Below are 18,523 nucleotides of genomic sequence, written 5' to 3'. Positions count from 1 at the left end.
AAAATGTCAGCTGAACTTAACAGCATTTTGCAGGATGTGATTAAGTTGATAATGAACAATTATCAATATTATTATCAATTAATATTATCATGTATTAAAATACACGCCCTTAGCTCACGTCTATCTGCACAGCTCTGTGAGGAGACGGACGCAGAGCACACACGTCTTCTCTTAGACACAGAAGTGAGATGGCTTTCTAAGGGTAGATCACTGGCCAGAGTTTCTGAGTTATGAGAACTGCTCTAGAGATTTCTTTTAGAAAGAGTCACCACTGGCAGCACATTTCAGTGACACAGAATGGGTCGCAAAACTTGCTTACTTGTGTGACATATTCAACCTGCTCAATGAACTCAATCTGTCACTTCAGGGGAGAACGACAACTGTGTTGAAGTCGGCAGATCAAGTGGCTACATTCAAAGCCAAACTGGAATTATGGGGCCGACGAGTGAACATTGGGATTTTTGACATGTTTCAAACATTAGCAGAGATTTTGAAAGAGACTGAGCCAGGGCCTTCTTTCTCCCAGCTGATGCATGATCACCTATTTCAGCTTTCAAAAGAGTTTGAGCATTACTTCCCAAGAAGTAAGACCCCCAAACTGGGAAGGAATGGATCCACGACCCATTTGCGAATAAGCCAGGTGAATCGACTTTGTCTGTGCTAGAAGAGAATCAACTGCTTGAGATCGCAAATGACGGTGGCCTTAAAAGTATATTTGAGATAACTTCAAATCAAATATGTTCTGGATTAACGTCAAGGCAGGATATCCCGAGATTGCCGCAAAAGCCCTGAAAAGCCTGCTTCCATTTCCAACATCCTACCTTTGTGAAGCAGCGTTTTCTGCAGTGACAGCAACCAAAAGGAGATTACGGAGTAGACTAGACAAACAACACACTTCAGGTGTCAGTCTCCCATCTCTCCCGGATGGGAACATCTAGTTGCAGGAAAACAAGCTCGGGGCTCCCACTGATTCTGCATTATGGTGAGTTGTATAATTACTTCATTATATATTACAATGTAATCATAATAGAAATAAAGTGCACAAGAAATGAAATGCGTTAGAATCATTCCGAAGCCATCCTCCTCCCCAGTCCGTGGAAAAATTGTCTTCCACGAAACCAGTCCCTGGTGCCGAAAAGGTTGGGGACCGCTGCCTTAGAGACTTTAGTCAGTAGTAAAATCTGCTTTCCTTTTCTATCTACAGCTATATGAACCTGATAAAAACCCTTAGCACTTTGTTGTCTAATTTGTAACTGAACTTGGGGTTTTAGTTCCAGTTCCCAAAACATATAAGTGGCACAGGAATTTAGTATTTGGACAAAATTAAGCAAATAGGTTGATCTCACCCTTCTCCAGCTATAATGAAGTCACCATGTACTTCAGTTGGATAGGCAGACCTGTTGGAGGCAAACTCATGTATATATATGTTATATATGTTATAATATATATATGTATGTATACATGTTAGTATAGTGCCCAAAGTTTTAACATAATTGTCAACTGCTAGTTATTTTAGAGAATTTATAGATTCTCTTGCCTGGGCAGACACCTGGAGTGGCCCATCATACAATATTTCAAAGGGGTTTAGGCTTAATTTAAGCCTGCTCTGGGAGCCATGGATCTGTAACAGGACAACTGACAAGGTCTTATCCCAAGTTAGATTAGTATTCATTTTCTCAGTTTTTCTGTTGATTGTGGTCTCCAGGATGAATGTAATTCCAGTGCCTTAATCCAAATCAGGGGATAATTTCCTTAAGACGGGCTTTAACCAATTAAAAGTTACTGGTGTTAAAAACTTAAAACTGGCACACACAAAACAAAGGGTCCACAAAACATCCTCCTTTCCTTCTGAAGGATGCACTATTATCATTAACCAGTCTTACTATTACACTTAAATGACCAATTGAGACAAACAGTTCTGAGACCGTTACTCCACAACTGATTAAGACTGGAGTGGCAGGTATTGGGGATAATATTCATTTAGCCTTCTGAGCTTTCTGGGCAGACTTGGTGACCTTGCCAGCTCCAGCTGCCTTCTTGTCCACTGCTTTGAAGACACCCACAGCAACCGTCTGTCTCATGTCACGAACAGCAAAGCGGCCCAGAGGAGGATAGTCTGAGAAGCTCTCAACACACATGGGTTTGCCAGGAACCATATTAACGATGGCAGCATCACCAGATTTCAAGAATTTGGGGTCATCTTTCAGCTTTATCCCAGGATGACGATCAATCTTCTCCTTCAGCTCAGCAAACTTGCAAGCAATGTGAGCTGTGTGACAATCCAGCACGGGGACATATCCAGCACCGATGTGACCTGGATGGTTCAAGATAGTCACCTGAGCTGTGAAGCCAGCTGCTTCCAATGGTGGGTCATTTTTGCTGTCACCAGCCATGCTGCTGTGATGAACATCTTTGACAGGCACCTTCTTGACACTGAAGCTCACATTGTCCCCAGGAAGGGCTTTACTCAAAGCTTCATGGTGCATTTCAACAGACTTTACTTCAGTTGTAAACTTGACTGGTACAAAGGTTACCATCATGCAAGGTTTTGAGAACACCAGACTCCACTAGACCCACAGGGATAGTACCAATACCACCAGTTATGTAGACACCCTGGAGGGGCAGACGCAAGGGCTGGTCAGTTGGAGGAGTTGGTGGCAAGATGCAATCCAGAACTTCGAGCAGCATAATTCCATGGGCATTGTCATCTTTATGGATGGCTTTCCATCCCTTGAACCATGGCATGTTAGCACTTGGCTCCAGCATGTCGTCACCATTCCAGCCAGAAATTGGCACAAATGCTGTGTCAGGGTTGTAACCAATTTTCTTAATGTAGGTGCTGACTTCCTTAACAATTCCCTGATATCTCTTCCGGCTGCAGAGTGGCTCAGTGGAACCCATTTTGTTGTTAACCCCATCAATTAGTTGTTTCACACCCAGAGTGTTAGCCAGAAGGGCACGCCCACAGATTTGCCCATTCTCGGAGATACCTACTTCAAACTCATCAACACATCAGGACAGCACAGTCAGCCTGAGATGTGCCTATAATCATGTTTTTGATCAAGTCTCTGTGTCCTGGGTTATCGATGATGGTCACCTAGGACTTGCTGGTCTCCAATTTCCACAGGGAGATGTCAACGGTAAAACCATACTCATGTTCAGCTTTCAGTTTGTCCAAGACCCAGGCATACTATTCAGAGACTTTCTGCCTAGGTGGATATGCTTCCACACATCCTGAAAAAAGTGTCCACAATCATTAACAGGTATCTGAAATTTCCGACAGCTCAAGACATTTGCACCCAGTCCTCAGTGTTGCAAGTTTCTCTGTATTGGATCCCCATCTGGGGAGGTTCAACAGCAGCCTTTGCGTTATGTTTAGCACAAATCATGCCATTCTGAGTGACTCACTGGACAGTCTTTTGTAGGTTAGGCCCCATGATATGTTTGAGTCCCTTGTAAGGTGGCATCTCTCCCATAGTGGGTACTATTATGAATGTGCTGCAGCACAGTGTCCCAGATCACCTCAGGGATCAAACCAACTGTGCACTACATTCCCAGCCTGGCAAGGTGTGATCTAAGTGAAATCAGCTCTTGGCCTTCTCTGTCCTTTCTGAATACACTGGCTGGTATTTAGACAAATCAATCTGTGGGAGGAGTGATCCTCTTGCCTCAGAGCATATGGTTTTAGATTAGGTGTCCCAGCATTCTTTTTTAATGGGATTCCTATTGGCCATGTGTTTTTGGCCTTCCCTGGGGTGCAGTTAGCACATACTCTGGTCTTACCTTTTCCTAGACCTCTGGGGGAAAGAGCTCTGTCTCTTTTCCTGGGGTTTTCATGAGCATCACCTGTAGGCTTCAAGTGTGTTCTGGTGAGACTCTGATGTCAAGCTGTTCTAGTGAAAACCTTCAGGGTGAGGTCTATCAGATTGTTCATCAGCTCATTCCTCACTCAATTTCACCGAGGGCTCCTGTAGGGAATAGGCACCTCAAGTCCAAGGGAGCCCCTGGGCCTCTTCATTCAGAGTGTTTCTATCTGTCTACCATATGAGAGGCTCTCATCTTTTACTGTTTTTCTTCTTATGTTTTAGACTAGAGCTATCTGTTTTCCAATGTTCTTCCTTACAGTAAGTGCATTGTTCCTCTTCAATGGTGGCTTCCCTCTCTTCAGGTCACTGGGAATCCAATGTCACTGCCAAAAAAGTGGCATTTCATTTCATTTTGCATCTTCCTTCTTCTGTTATTGCTCCCTGCTCAACGCTTTAAAACCAAATCTGCCCATTGAGAGGGTTCATTCCAAATGCATCATCTAATCTTTGCAACCTTCTCCTGATACCTGAGGCACTTTGCTCAAAAAAGATCAAATTTACCATTCTAATGTTTTCAGGGGCCCTGGAATCTGCATTAGTATAATGTCTGTAGGCCTGATAAATCTCTTCCAAAAACTTGGAGGTGTCTTCATTTGCTTTTTTTTGCTGAACTTCTTGAATTTTGTTCAAACTCTATTGCTTTGGTTCTCCTTTCAAAGCCCTGCCAAAATGCACCAAAAGCCAGCGCCCTAATAAGTGTGTTTCTCCCTCACTGGGGTCCCAAATTTGGTTCAGCTGTGGGTTCTGCTAAGTAGGCTTCAAGTGTAGAGGATTCTCCCTGTAAAGGAGGGTTGCAATCTTTCCAATTAAACAAGTCTGAGAAACCCAGCTGGCTGGTCATTTGCATTTAAGCCCCCTATGAGATAAGGGCATAAGGGAAATTTCCCTGCCCTGGGAGCGACTCCTGGCCCAAATTGAGTGCCTGTCAGGTCTTAGATGGTGATATCAGACCAAGACCCTGTGCCCAAGGAACTAACACAGGTTTTCTAAGTGGTCCCTATAAGGAAGGGCAGTCCTGAGCCTCAGTGTCGGGACTGGGGACGGGTAAGAATGAAAGGTGGAGGAAGGGGTGGATATATCGGAGTGACTGAAACAGCTAGGTCAGGTGGAGGAGTTAAAGTTTGAAGCAACATATCCTCACTCTCGTCCCCTTTTCTTATTCTCCCTGATGTAATAGCACAAATACTTATACATAAAGAATTCCATCATTCTTCCCCTCTTCTTCACAGACTAGCCACCATAAAACCATAGATAGCAATTGATCACGTCCAACCATTAAAAGGATGCCTTTCTGCCTTAACATCTACCAGCTGGGCTGAATTATGGGCTGAGGTTTTTGGTGATTTTAGGAATCGAGTGGAACCTTTCTCTTTTCCCTGTAAATATCCCACAGACAGGTCTTTTTTTTTTTTTTTCCTCTATTCCTTTCCTTCATTTGACATCAGTAAAAGTTTCAAATATCACAAAATTTATTTGGCTGTAAATGGAGAAACAGTACCCAACAAAATGAAACAAAAAACCCAAGGGACAACCAAAATCCTAAATAAACCCCCAAGTCTGGTCTCAGGGTTTTACATATGCCAACAACACAGGAGACCGCAAACAACGTAATTAACACAGCAAGGGTAGCAGTACATGGTGCACAGGGTCCCAAAATAACCCTTCATAAACCCCTTGTGGAGATCCTGATAGGTACTGGACCACACATTTTTACAATAAAATAGCATCTTCTCACTCATGCGTTCACGGCTTCAATCAGATCACTTACCCAAAATGCAACTCAGAGGACTTTCTTTAGGGATAGTTGAAATAGTCCCCATTTTTAAAGACAAATTCAAGACAAAACACAAATGGAACACACAAATGCTAGCACCCAAAGAAACAAACTAACCAGTTCACAAATCGGCTAAAGTCTAACAACTCTTTCCTCTCTCCTACAGGGTAACCCACTCAAATACAAAACAAACTGACTTATTCCACAGATAAAGCCCCAAATGGAGAGGAAATAAAGTTCTGGCTGTACACACCAGAGTGACTTACCCTACCATATGGAGCCCATTGCCTCCCAAATGTCGATTCCTTGATCCAACTGCCAAGCACCAGAGCAGCAGGTGTTGCTTCACGGTATTTTGAAGGGCAGGTCCTCAGAATAAGTGGTCCCAGCAGCTGCTAGGGCCTAGCCCAAAAATTCCCAAGTGGAGCTGGCTGGCCATGAGCAGTAAGACTCCTGGATGGCTCCTCAAAATTTGTTACCAGGGCTTCCCTGCTGGCGCAGTGGTTGAGAGTCAGTCTGCCGATGCAGGGGACACAGGTTCGTGCCCCGGTCCAGTAAGATCCAACATGCCGCGGAGCGGCTGGGCCCGTGAGCCATGGCCGCTGAGCCTGCGTGTCCGGAGCCTGTGCTCCGCAACGGGAGGGGCCACAACAGTGAGAGGCCCGCGTACTGCAAACAAACAAACAAACAAACAAAAATATTTGTTACCAAGTCCAAGCTTGTACTGCTCGCTGCAATACAGGCCAATAAATCAAGAGAAGAGTTATTGGGGCAAAGAATATTGGCTTTTTCAGAAAGCCAGCAGACCAAGAAGACGGTAGACTAGCGTCCGAAAGAACCATCTTGCCTGAGTTAGAGTTCAGGTTTCTTTTATACTAAAAGGGGAGGGAGTAAAGCCAAACATTTCCTGGTTCCCGTCAGCCTCCGGAGGGGATGTGTTAATTTCAGCCTTCCTGCAGTCATGCACAGGTGAATCTGGTCAGGATGTTCCCTGTGAGCTAAACAAAGGTATTTTAACTTAATGCTCATTACCTGGGTGGCAGGGTTCCCAGAGATGGGCCATTATGTATAATTTAGGCTCATAGGCAACATCCCCTTAGTGATTAACTTGTAATAGAGTACAAAGAGTCTTCCCTATTAAAAGTCATAGACATGTGTAAGGGCCTTGAGACACCAAGGGGCTGAGCAATTTGATGAACAGCAGGAACACAAGTGTGGGGAGCAGAGCAAGATAGGGAAATGGGGAAAGAGTGGTAGGTGGAAGTAGATCAAGAGCCTTTCTTTTTTTCTTCTAATCCTCACAATTACTCACTCTACAGGTAGTGGAAAAATCTGAGATTCTGAAAGGTTTAGTGTATTTCCTAGGGTCATACAGCAAATAAGGGCAGAACTGCAATCTGATTGGTCAGTCTATCATTGCCAATTAGAAGGAACACAAAAAGGCAAGTAGAGTCCACTTGGCAAACTTCACATTCCTGCCTACAGCTTGCCTAAAGGTCCCTGTCCTGTCAGTCTCAGGGTCATCAACATGCATTGTGATTTAACTATAACTTGGGCTCTTGAACTCATTTTTTAGACTCTAGGCCAATTTTCAGGAGTAGGGCTTAATAGTTTATAGTAGAACTTCTCACTCATAATCCTTTAGGGCTTCTGCAAGATTCGCTTTGGCTATTACAAAGGCTCCTCAGGTTGGCTTGAGGCACAGTTGTAAAATAAAGAATATCTCCCCTTTTGTTGAGAAGTTCTTCCCACCTCTAGCAAGCCTCATCCTTTCCCTCTGGGTACTCAACTTCCAAACCCAGCATGTCAGTCTTCTTGTCAATTATAGTAGAGGTTTACCCACACCTATGTGTCAACTAAAGTGTTAGCTAAATTGTATAAGAAGACTTAAGAAATACCAACCTAGCAGGCATTTACCTTCTAAAAGGGAACTCACTGAGACAGAAACCCAAATTGTGTTTGACTACCTTATCTCTAAAATAAGGTCTTGGGGAATTATTGACTGTAATTTGACCAACCTCTTCACCAAGGAGATTTAGACAGAATTTTATTATTATTTTTAGCAACCACTCTTCCAGCCATATTTCCTACCACTCAGCCCCCTGTTCTGGTGCAAAAGCTGGGCATAAGACCTAGCTTTGACACTTTATCACCATGTGACCTTGGGTCAGTCACTGGTTATGTTAGTCCAGGATCCCCAGAAACAGATGTCCACACAGGATTAAATGAGCAAGGATTGTGTCAGGGAAACATCTGTGAGAGAAAACAGGGGGAATGGGGAAGGCTGGAAGAGCTGTCAGACCATGGTGCAAACCTGACCCTTAGTGACAGAAGCAGGGAAGGAAGTGACTGGCAGTCCAAGGAGAGCTCAGCAAGGCCATCAGACATCCTCAAGTCAAAGTCAGCTGTCAGAGGAGTCCTGTGTCTCTCAGGAATGGATCTGCCAGTATCCCTGATGAACTGGCCACTGGCCACTGAGAAGCAGGGCTCTGGTGGAAGCAAATGCAAAAGCAGTTTTTTTACAACAAAGCTGGAGTTAGTTGGAGTTCTACAAGGCGCATTCTTATGGCTTCTACACTGAACTTCTCTGAATCAGCTTCCTTGTCTTTCAAATGGGGTAGTAGCAAAATCACATGTCAGTGAAATGCCGAGGTATCTGCATTGTCTGTTAAAGATAACTCTACTATTTAATTTTTAATTTAATTTTTAACATCACTATTTAATTTTTCCTTACATAATTTTGCAAGGAAAGAAACAAACTTTTTCTAACTCCAAGAGAATATGATGGCCTTTTATAAGGTTAAGTATAAGAAAATCAATTATTATGATAGGATTCATAAGTAAATGCAATCTTCTCAAACAATGAATATAATTTCTTAATTAAAAAAAGTATCATAGACTCGAAGTTAAGGATTATTGTAGTTAGAGTAGATGATTCCCACAGGGATCTTCTTATAAACAAACCACACAATTTTATAATGACAAGGTACGGGATAAGTATAGATATGATAAGAAAGTTTCTTCACCCCTTCAGGCCCTGTGTTTATATATTCAAACTACCAGAATGGTGAATAGTCTCATCTTCTTTCTTATATTTAGTATAAAAAGGAAGTTAAGGTTACTTAGTGCTCTATATTCTGAAAGCACTGTGTTAATAGCTCAACTGTTCTAACTCCCTTTAAGTTCCTTCTGATGTGCCCTCTGGGTACATATGAATTTTAATCAAGACAGAAACGGATATCTTGGGCCTATCATAATTTATCCTCATAGTCTGTTTTCATAGTTAAACAAAATCATACATGTAAAGCATTTAGAATAGCACCTGATGCATGGTAGGTACTTGGTTCCTTGCAGTTATTATGATGAGTTGTGTTACCTTTTATGCAGCATCCATTGGCTTTTGATGGTTCCTTTCTGGGATGTCATTTGGCTCCTTTTCTGCAAGTCCAAATCCTGCTTAAGTCCAGCACAAATGCTGCTGCCTATAGGAAGCCCTTCCCCGTCTTTATCCCAAAGCACGTTAGTAGACTTATATTACATGCTTTTCCCCTCCTTCATATTACAGTTTTATGTCTTATACCTTTTGTTGAACAGTAACCAGTAAGTGCTTTGAAGGAAGGATTTTTGTCTTATTTATTTTTATTTTCTCAGCGATGCGGAGTAATTATTTCATAGAAGTTCAAGGAATGTTGATTCATTATAATCAAGAGGTAAAGAAGTGTTGATGGAGGGCAATAGCAAACAGGATCAGCATGAGCAAAGCAAGGAGGAACAAGGGAGAAGCTAAATGATTGCTTGGGAAAGGGAAATGGCATTTGGAAGAAGGGAAGCTTTTGTGACTTTAGGCATTGTCCTCTTTCCTTCCTTTCCTCCAAAACTGATTAAAGTCCAACTATGTTCCAGGTGCTGAGGACAAAAAAAGGAAGAATAGAGGGGGCTTCCCTGGTGGCGCAGTGGTTGAGAGTCCGCCTGCCGATTCAGGGGACGTGGGTTTGTGCCCCGGTCCGGGAAGATCCCACACGCCGCGGAGCGGCTGGGCCCGTGAGCCATGGCCGCTGAGCCTGCGCGTCCGGAGCCTGTGCTCCGCAACGGGAGAGGCCACAACAGTGAGAGGCCCGCGTACCGCAAAAAAAAAAAAAAAAAAAAAAAAAAAGGAAGAATAGGGCTTCCCTGGTGGCTCAATGGTTAAGAATTTGCCTGCCAATGCAGGGGACATGGGTTCGAGCCCTGGTCCGGGAAGATCCCACATGCCGCAGAGCAACTAAGCCCGTGATCCACAACTACTGAGCCTATGTGCCACAACTACTGAGCCCATGTGCCACAACTACTGAAGCCCATGTGCCACAACTACTGAAGCCCATGTGCCTAGAGCCCATACTCTGCAACAAGAGAAGCCACCGCAATGAGAAGCCCACACACCTCAGCGAAGAGTAGCCCCACTTGCTGCAACCAGATAAAGCCCGTGCGCAGCAGTGAAGACCCAACTCAGCCAAAAATAAATAAATTTATTTTTAAAAAAGGAAGAATATTAGCTACTGCTTATTGAGTTACATCTTGTATACCAAGCAACTTACATAGATCCTCACATTAGCATCCCAAGAAGAGCATTATTAAGTCACAACTGAGAAAGCTAAAGATGTGAAAAGTTCAAACATTTATCTAGGGTGATACTGTCAGTAAGTGACAGAGCCGGGACTGAAGCCCAGGTTTGCCTCACTTGCCCATGCTGTGCTGCTTTCCATGTTGATAGATGCTTAAGTACCACCTTGCTCCTCCCTGCCAGCTAATTATGCAGCTACTTATAAAAGAAAACTGAAAGCCAAGAATGGAAAAGAAATCACCAAGTTCATTTCAAAACATTCCATGTATTTCTGTTAAGTCATTTGCTGCTAAAGGATCCTCGCATTTGCCAAACTCAGACAGCGTTGTACCTGGTTCCCTTTCTCTGGATTCTTCAATCAAAACAAATGATTTTGAAAATCTTCGACCAATAAAATGTTCAAAGACAATTCTGAAACCCATTGACTCTGGGAATCTAGACTGGTTTTGCTTCTCGCTAATAGCCTGTAATTTGACAAAGCAGATGTTGGAGAGCCAAGAGAAGATGAAAATCTTTGGGATTTGGGTGTGTTCAGAAAAACACATTTGCAGCAGACTGAGATTGTCTCAGTTTATGTCATTGGGTTGGGTCTGACTGTGGGCCAACGCCTTTCGCTGGCTCACTAGTGTGTTGGGTTTCCAATCCCTGAATGTCTCAGGACAGTGAAATCCTGGTGGAAAAAAAGAGAAAGCTCCCTGGAGCTTCACTGTACAAAGAACAAAACAGGAACATGAGGAGAGCCAGAAATCCATGTCTCGTCCAGAGAAGACCAAAATATGCCTCAACATTCAGAATGTATTACCTCAGTCTAATCATCTCATGAAGCAAATATTGAGCTACGTGGGGGAAGGAAGGGATGGGCTACAAAGAGAATGGAAAGCAAGGTTCTGTACTCTTCTATAAAGGGACATGGTTATCCTTGTGAAGTAAATGCTACATGGCTGTTCTCATGCAGCTGAAGGATATTTATACGTGACCAACAGGGCTTTCTCCTCGGGAGGAACAAAGAACAATTAAAAATGTGAGGATACAACGAGAAGTCTGAGACTGGACAGACGATCCACATCCAATCTTGCTGGTACCCTGATCTCAGACTTCCAGACTCCAGAACTGTGAGAAATCAATTTCTGTTGTCTATCAACTATCTAGTCTGTGGCATTTTGTTATAGCAGCCCAAATGGAATAAGACACCGGCCTGTTAGTTACTTTGTCTGCATCTTCCTTGATGCTTTTTTCTTTTTTAATTTAAAAAAAGTTTAGGTAAAAATAAGAGAAATACGCTTTAGAATTCCTTCCAGTCACATCCCTCTGCCTTCTAATATCCATAGCTTTGGCAGCATCCAGGAGGAGCTTCAGGGCATCTTTAAAATAATGTACTCTCCCTCAGCCTCATCCCCCAGCCCACCCCCTCCATTGCCCTGTTATAACTCAGGATGGTCTTGTACCCTAGTATAGTTGGATTTCCTCACACTCAGCTCAGGAGGATTTGAAAGATGTTACTGCCATGCTAGTAAACCAGCAACTTTACAGGATTCTGTCCTAAGACTGGCAGACAAAACTGATGAAAAATCGCAGAAAACTGGAGGTGACACATCACACAGGATAAAAAAGTTAGTCCATTATAGACTTGACATCTATGAGTCTAATGTTTTTGAAAAGCTGCTGTGGGAGGTGGAAAGATGACCCCCAAAATGCCCATGTCCTAATCCCCTGGAATTTGTGAATATTTAACCTTACCTGTGAATACACCTTATGTAAGAAACTTTACAGATGTGATTAAGAATCAGAGATAGGGAGATTATCCTGGATTATCCAGGTCGGCTCACTGTAAACACAGAATCTTTAAAAGAGGGAGGCAGAAACAGTTGGAGATTGAAACATACAATGCTGATGATTCTGAAGATGGAAGAAGAGGCCAAGAGCCAAGGAAAGTAGGAAGCTTCTAGAAGCTGGAAATGGTAAGGGAACGATTTTTCCCCTAGAGCCTCCAGAATGAATGCAGGCCTGAAAATGCCTGAATTTTAGCCCAGTGAAACCCATTTCAGATTTCTGACCTCCAAAACTGTCAGGTAATAAAGTTGTGTTATTTTAAGCCACTCAATTTACAGTAATTTGTTATAGAACCAATAGGAAACTAATACAGCTACTAGATTTCATATTTTCAGCATAAAATGAATGCCTCCTATTAGGGGTGTCAAATTTACCACATAAAAATACAGAGTACACCGTTAAATTTTTTTTTAATTAATTAATGTATTTATTTATTTATGGCTGCGTTGGGTCTTCGTTGCTGCGCGTGGGCTTTCTTTTTAGTTGCAGTGAGAGGGGGCTACTCTTTGTTGCAGTGCGCAGGCCTCTCACTGCGGTGGCTTCTCTTGTTGCAGATCATGGGCTCTAGGTGCGTGAGCTTCAGTAGGTGGGGCTCACAGGCTCTAGAGTGCAGGCTCAGTAGTTGTGGCACACAGGCTTACTTGCTCCATGGCATGTGGGATCTTCCCAGACCAGGGCTCGAACCCGTGTCCCCTGCATTGGCAGGCAGATTCTTAACCACTGTGCCACTGGGGAAGCCCCTACACTGTAAAATTTAAATTTCAGATAAACAACATGTAATACTTTAGTATAAATATGTCCCATTCAATATTTGGGACATACTACAAACATTTTTTTTTTTATCTGAAATTTGTTTAGTTGAGCATCCTGTATTTTACCTTTGTAACCCTAGGTCTATAAGTTAACTATCCTCTAGGGTAAGAATACTTTACTGTTTTCATCTTAGCCTACTTCCATGTTTTGAGGTCTCAGTTCACCTAGAATTGATTAAGTTAAAATTTACCTCATCTAGTTTCATTAAAATATTACAGGTTAGGGCTCTATATTTTTTCCGTATTTTTATAAAGAAATTCCAATTATATTCACATGGAAAATGCTTGGTGCCTAACACCCGGAATCTAGACCTCATCAGAAACACACATTGTTTTATTTTAGTGTGAGGTGCCTATGGAAGAGGGTAACTAGGATTGAAATATGCTAAGTGTGAACTGTGGTTTCATGACAGACAAGAATAATGCACTTATGTTTTTAGTACATGCGATGTCTCTCCTTAGATGTCTCATAGACACCTCAAACAAGTCCACAATTAAGCTTACTGTCTCTGCTTCCCACCTCTCCCAGATCTACCTCCTTTTTTCCCTATTTTGAGGGAATGGCATCACCATCCACCCATTCACCCAAGTTATTCTGGAGCCTTACCTGTCTTACTATCTCACCAGCACATTTTGTAACACTGTATTCTTAATATTTCTCAAATACATACCTTCCATTCCATCCCCACCACCATTGCCCTGGGTTAGGCTTGTGTTTATCATTTCCTACCTGGGCTTTTTGCCTCTAGTCCTCCTCTGGGGTGAGACATCTAGGCTGACCCATTATCCACATCCATACTCTTTCCTGAGTGATCTTTCTGAAACAGATCTGATCATTTCACTTGCCTGATGCAAAGTGCCTCCCCAGTGCCTTCATTATACATTCCAAACCCTAACTATGGGACAAAAGATGTTTCTTGTCCCGACTCTTGTCCTGTTTCTCCCTGTTTATCTCTCTCCACCATTGCATTTGTATCACAGGTTTTGATTAAGTAGAAGTACTTCACTGAACCCGCTCCCTTCATCACATCTCCATTCCTTTGCATATTCTATTACCACTGCAGAGAATGTCCTTGCTTCACTTATTTATTTAGCTAACTGCCATTCATACTCAAAATTTAATTCAGGTTTTTTTCTCTTTCCCGGTAGCCTTCCCTGATTCCCCTCTGAAATTTGAGTTTAAATCTTCACTCAAATATCTAAGATCAAGAGGACCTTCAACATGGTGGAGGAGTAAGACGTGAATATCATCTTCCTCCCTACAAATACATCAGAAATACATCTACACGTGGAACAACTCCTACAGAACACCCACTGAACGCTGGCAGAAGACCTCAGACCTCCCAAAAGGCAAGAAACTTCCCATGTACCTGGGTAGGGCAAAAGAAAAAAGAATAAACAGAGACAAAAAGATAGGGACGGGACCTGCACCAGTGGGAGTCAGCTGTGAAGGAGGAAAGGTTTCTACACACTAGGAAGCCCCTTCGTGGGCGGAGACTGCGGGTGGTGGATGGGGAAGCTTCAGAGCTACGGAGGAGAACGCAGCAACAGGGGTGAGGAGGGCAAAGCGGAGGGATTCCCGCACCGAGAGGATTGGTGCCGACCTGCACTCACCAGCCCGAGAGGCTTGTCTGCTCACCCGCCGGGGCGGGCGGGGCTGGGAGCTGAGGCTTGGGCTTCGGTTGGATTGCAGGGAGAGCACTGGGGTTGGCGGCGTGAACACAGCCTGAAGGGAACTAGTGCACCACGGCTAGCCAGGAGGGAGTCCGGGAAAAAGTCTGGAGCTGCCGAAGAGGCAAGATACTTTTTCTTTCCTCCTTGTTTCCTGGTGCGCAAGGAGAGGGGATTCAGAGCACTGCCTAAACGAGCTCCAGAGACAGGCGCGAGCCAAGGCTATAAGTGCAGACCCCAGACACGGGCATGAGACGCTAAGGCTGCTGCTGCTGCCACCAAGAAGCGTGTGTGCAAGCACAGGTCACTATCCCCACCTCCCCTCCCGGGAGCCTGTGCAGCCCGCCATTGCCAGGGTCCCGTGATCCAGGGACAACTTCCCCGGGAGATCGCACAGTGCGCCTCAGGCTGCTGCAACGTCACGCCGACCTCTGCCACCGCAGGCTCGCCCTGCACTCCGTACCCCTCCCGCCCCTGGCCTGAGTGAGCCAGAGTCCCCGAAGCAGCTGCTCCTTTAACCCCGTCCCGTCTGAGTGAAGAACAGACGCCATCAGGCGACCTACACGCAGAGGCAGGGCCAAATCCAAAGATGAACCCCCGGAGCTGTGCGAACAAAGAAGAGAAAGGGAAATTTCTCCCAGTAGCCTCAGGAGCCACGGATTAAAGCTCCACAATCGACTTGATGTACCCTGCATCTGTGGAATACATGAATAGACAATGAATCACCCCAAATTAAGGAGGTGGACGTTGGGAGCAACTGTAGACTTGGGGTTTGTTGTATACGACTGACTAGTTTCTGATTTATATCTTTATCTTAGTTTAGTATTTAGAGTTTATTATCATTGGTAGATTTGTTTATTGAATTGGTTGCTCTCTTCCTTTCTATATATGTGTATATATATATATATATATATATATATATATACACTTTTTTTTCCTTCTCTCTTTTTTGCAGTGTGTATGTGTCTGTGTCTTTGTGTGATTTTGTCTGTATAGGTTTGCTTTTACCATTTGTCCTAGGGTGCCATCTGTCCGTTTTTTTTTTAGTATACTTTTTAGCGCTTGTTATCATTGGTGGATTTGTTTATTGGTTTGGTTGCTCCCTTCTTTATTTTCTTTAATTACTTTTTAATATTTTATTTTAATAATTTTTTAATTTTTAATTTTAATTATTTTATTTTTTTCTTTCTTTGTTTTTTTTTCTTTTCTCCCTTTTCTTCTAAGCTGTGTGGCTGACAGGGTCTTCGTGATCCGGCCAGGTGTCAGGCCTGAGCCTCTGAGGTGGGAGAGCCGATTTCAGAACATTGGTCCACCAGAGACCTCCTTGCCCCTCATATTATCAATCAGCGAGAGCTCTCCCAGATATCTCCATCTTAACACTAAGACCCAGCTCCACTCAACAACCAGCAAGCTCCAGTGCGACACCCTATGCCAAACAACTAGCAAGACAGGAGTACAACCCCACCCATTAGCAGAGAGGCTGACTAAAATCATAATAAGTTCACAGACACCCCAAAACACACCACAGGACGTGGTGCTGCCCACCAGAAAGACAAGATCCAGCCTCACCCATCAAAAGACAGGTATCAGTCCCCTCCAAGAGGAAGCCTACACAACCCACTGAACCAAACTTACCCACTGGGGGCAGACAACATAAAAAATGGGAACTACGAACTTGCAGCCTGAGAAAAGGAGACCCCAAACACAGTAAATTAAGCAAAATGAGAAGACAGAGGAATACACAGCAGATGAAGAAGAAAGGTAAAAACCCACCAGACCAAACAAATGAAGAGGAAATAGGCAGTCTACCTGAAAAAGAATTCAGAGTAATGATAGTAAAGATGATCCAAAATCTTGGAAATAGAATGGAAAAAATACAAGAAATGTTTTAAAAGGAGCTAGAATAACTAAAGAGCAAACAAACAATGATGAACAACATAATAAATGAAATTAAAAATTCTCTAGAAGGAATCAATAGCAGAATAACTGAGGCAGAAGAACGGATAAGTGACCTGGAAGATAAAATAGTGGAAATAACTACCACAGAGCAGAATAAAGAAAAAAGAATGAAAAGAATTGAGGACAGTCTCAGAGACACCTGCGACAACATTAAACACAACAACATTAGAATTATAGTGGTCCCAGAAGAAGAAGAGAAAAAGAAAGGGACTGAGAAAATATTTGAAGAGATGATAGTTGAAAACTTCCCTAGTGTGGGAAAGGAAATAGTCAATCAAGTCTAGGAAGTGCAGAAAGTCCCATACAGGATAAATCCAAGGAGAAACACACCAAGACACATATTAATCAAACTATCAAAAATTAAATGCAAAGAAAAAATATTAAAAGCAGCAAGGGAAAAGCAAGAAATCACATACAAGGGAATCCCCATATGGTTTACAGCTGATCTTTCAGCAGAAACTCTGCAAGCCAAAAGGGTGTGGCAGGACATATGTAAAGTGATGAAAGGGGAAAACCTACAACCAAGATTACTCTACCCAGCAAGGATCTCATTCAGATTTGACAGAGAAATTAAAAGCTTTACAGACAAGCAAAAGCTAAGAGAATTCAGCACCACCAAACCAGCTTTACAACAAATGCTTAAGGAACTTCTCTAGGCAGGAAACACAAGAGAAGGAAAAGGCCTACAATAACAAACCCAAAACAGTTAAGAAAATGGTCATAGGAACATACATATTGATAACTACCTTAAATGTAAATGGATTAACTGCTCCAACCAAAAGACATAGACTGGCAGAATGGATACAAAAACAAGACCCATATATATGCTGCCTACAAGAGACCCATGTCAGACCAAGGGACACATACAGACTGAAAGTGAGGGGATGGAAAAAGCTATTCTATGCAAATGGAAATCAAAAGAAAGCTGGAGTAGCAATTCTCATACCAGAAAATAGATTTTAAAATAAAGACTATTACAAGAGACAAAGAATGACACTACATAATGGTCAAGGGATCAATCCAAGAAGAAGATATAACAATTGTAAATATTTATGTACCCAATATAGGAGCACCTCAATATATAAGGCAAATGCTAATAGCCATAAAAGGGGAAATCCACAGTAACACAATCATAATACTGCACTTTTCACCCCACTTTCTCCAATGGATAGATCATCAAAAATGAAAATAAATAAGGAAACACAAGCTTTAAATGACACATTAAACAAGATTGACTTAATTGATATTTATAGGACATTCCATCCAAAAAACAGAATACACTTTCTTCTCAAGTGCTCATGAAAGATTCTCCAGGGTGGATCATATCTTGGGTCACAAATCAAGCCTTGGTAAATTTAAGAAAATTGAAATCATATAAAGTATCTTTTCTGACCATAATGCTATAAGACTAGATATCAATTACAGGAAAAAAGAACTGTAAAAAATAACAAATACATGGAGGCTAAACAATACACTGCTAAATAACCAAGATATCACTGAAGAAATCAGAGGAAATTAAAAAATATGTAGAAACAAAGGACAACGAAAACACGATGACCCAAAACTTACAGGTTTCAGCAAAAGCAGTTTTAAGAGGGAAGTTTATAGCAATACAATCCTACCTCAAGAAACAAGAAAAATCTCAAATAAACAACCTAACCTTACACCTAAAGCAATTAGAGAAAGAAGAACAAAAAACTCAAAGTTAGCAGAAGGAAAGAAATCATAAAAATCATATCAGAAATAAATGAAAAAGAAATGAAGGAAACAATAGCAAAGATCAATAAGACTAAAAGCTGGTTCTTTGAGAAGGTAAACAAAATCGATAAATCATTAGCGAGACTCATCAAGAAAAAAAGGGAAACACTCAAATCAACAGAATTAGAAATGAAAAAGGGGAAGTAACAACTGACACTGCAGAAATACAAAGGAACATGAGAGATTACTATAAGCAACTCTATGCCAATGAAATGGACAACCTGGAAGAAATGAACAAATTCTTAGAAAAGCA

General features: G+C 42.4%; 1 pseudogene; it reads right to left on the bottom strand.

The window, feature by feature from the left end:
- Positions 1–1,963: 1,963 nt before the first annotated feature.
- Positions 1,964–10,662, bottom strand: LOC101289818 (elongation factor 1-alpha 1-like; annotated as a pseudogene).
- Positions 10,663–18,523: the final 7,861 nt, after the last annotated feature.

The sequence above is a fragment of the Orcinus orca genome, chromosome 1 (genome assembly GCF_937001465.1).
Source record: "Orcinus orca chromosome 1, mOrcOrc1.1, whole genome shotgun sequence".
Taxonomy (NCBI): Eukaryota; Metazoa; Chordata; class Mammalia; order Artiodactyla; family Delphinidae; genus Orcinus; species Orcinus orca.
The sequence above is the reverse complement of the archived record's forward strand: the minus strand, read 5'-3'. Positions and strand labels throughout refer to the sequence as shown.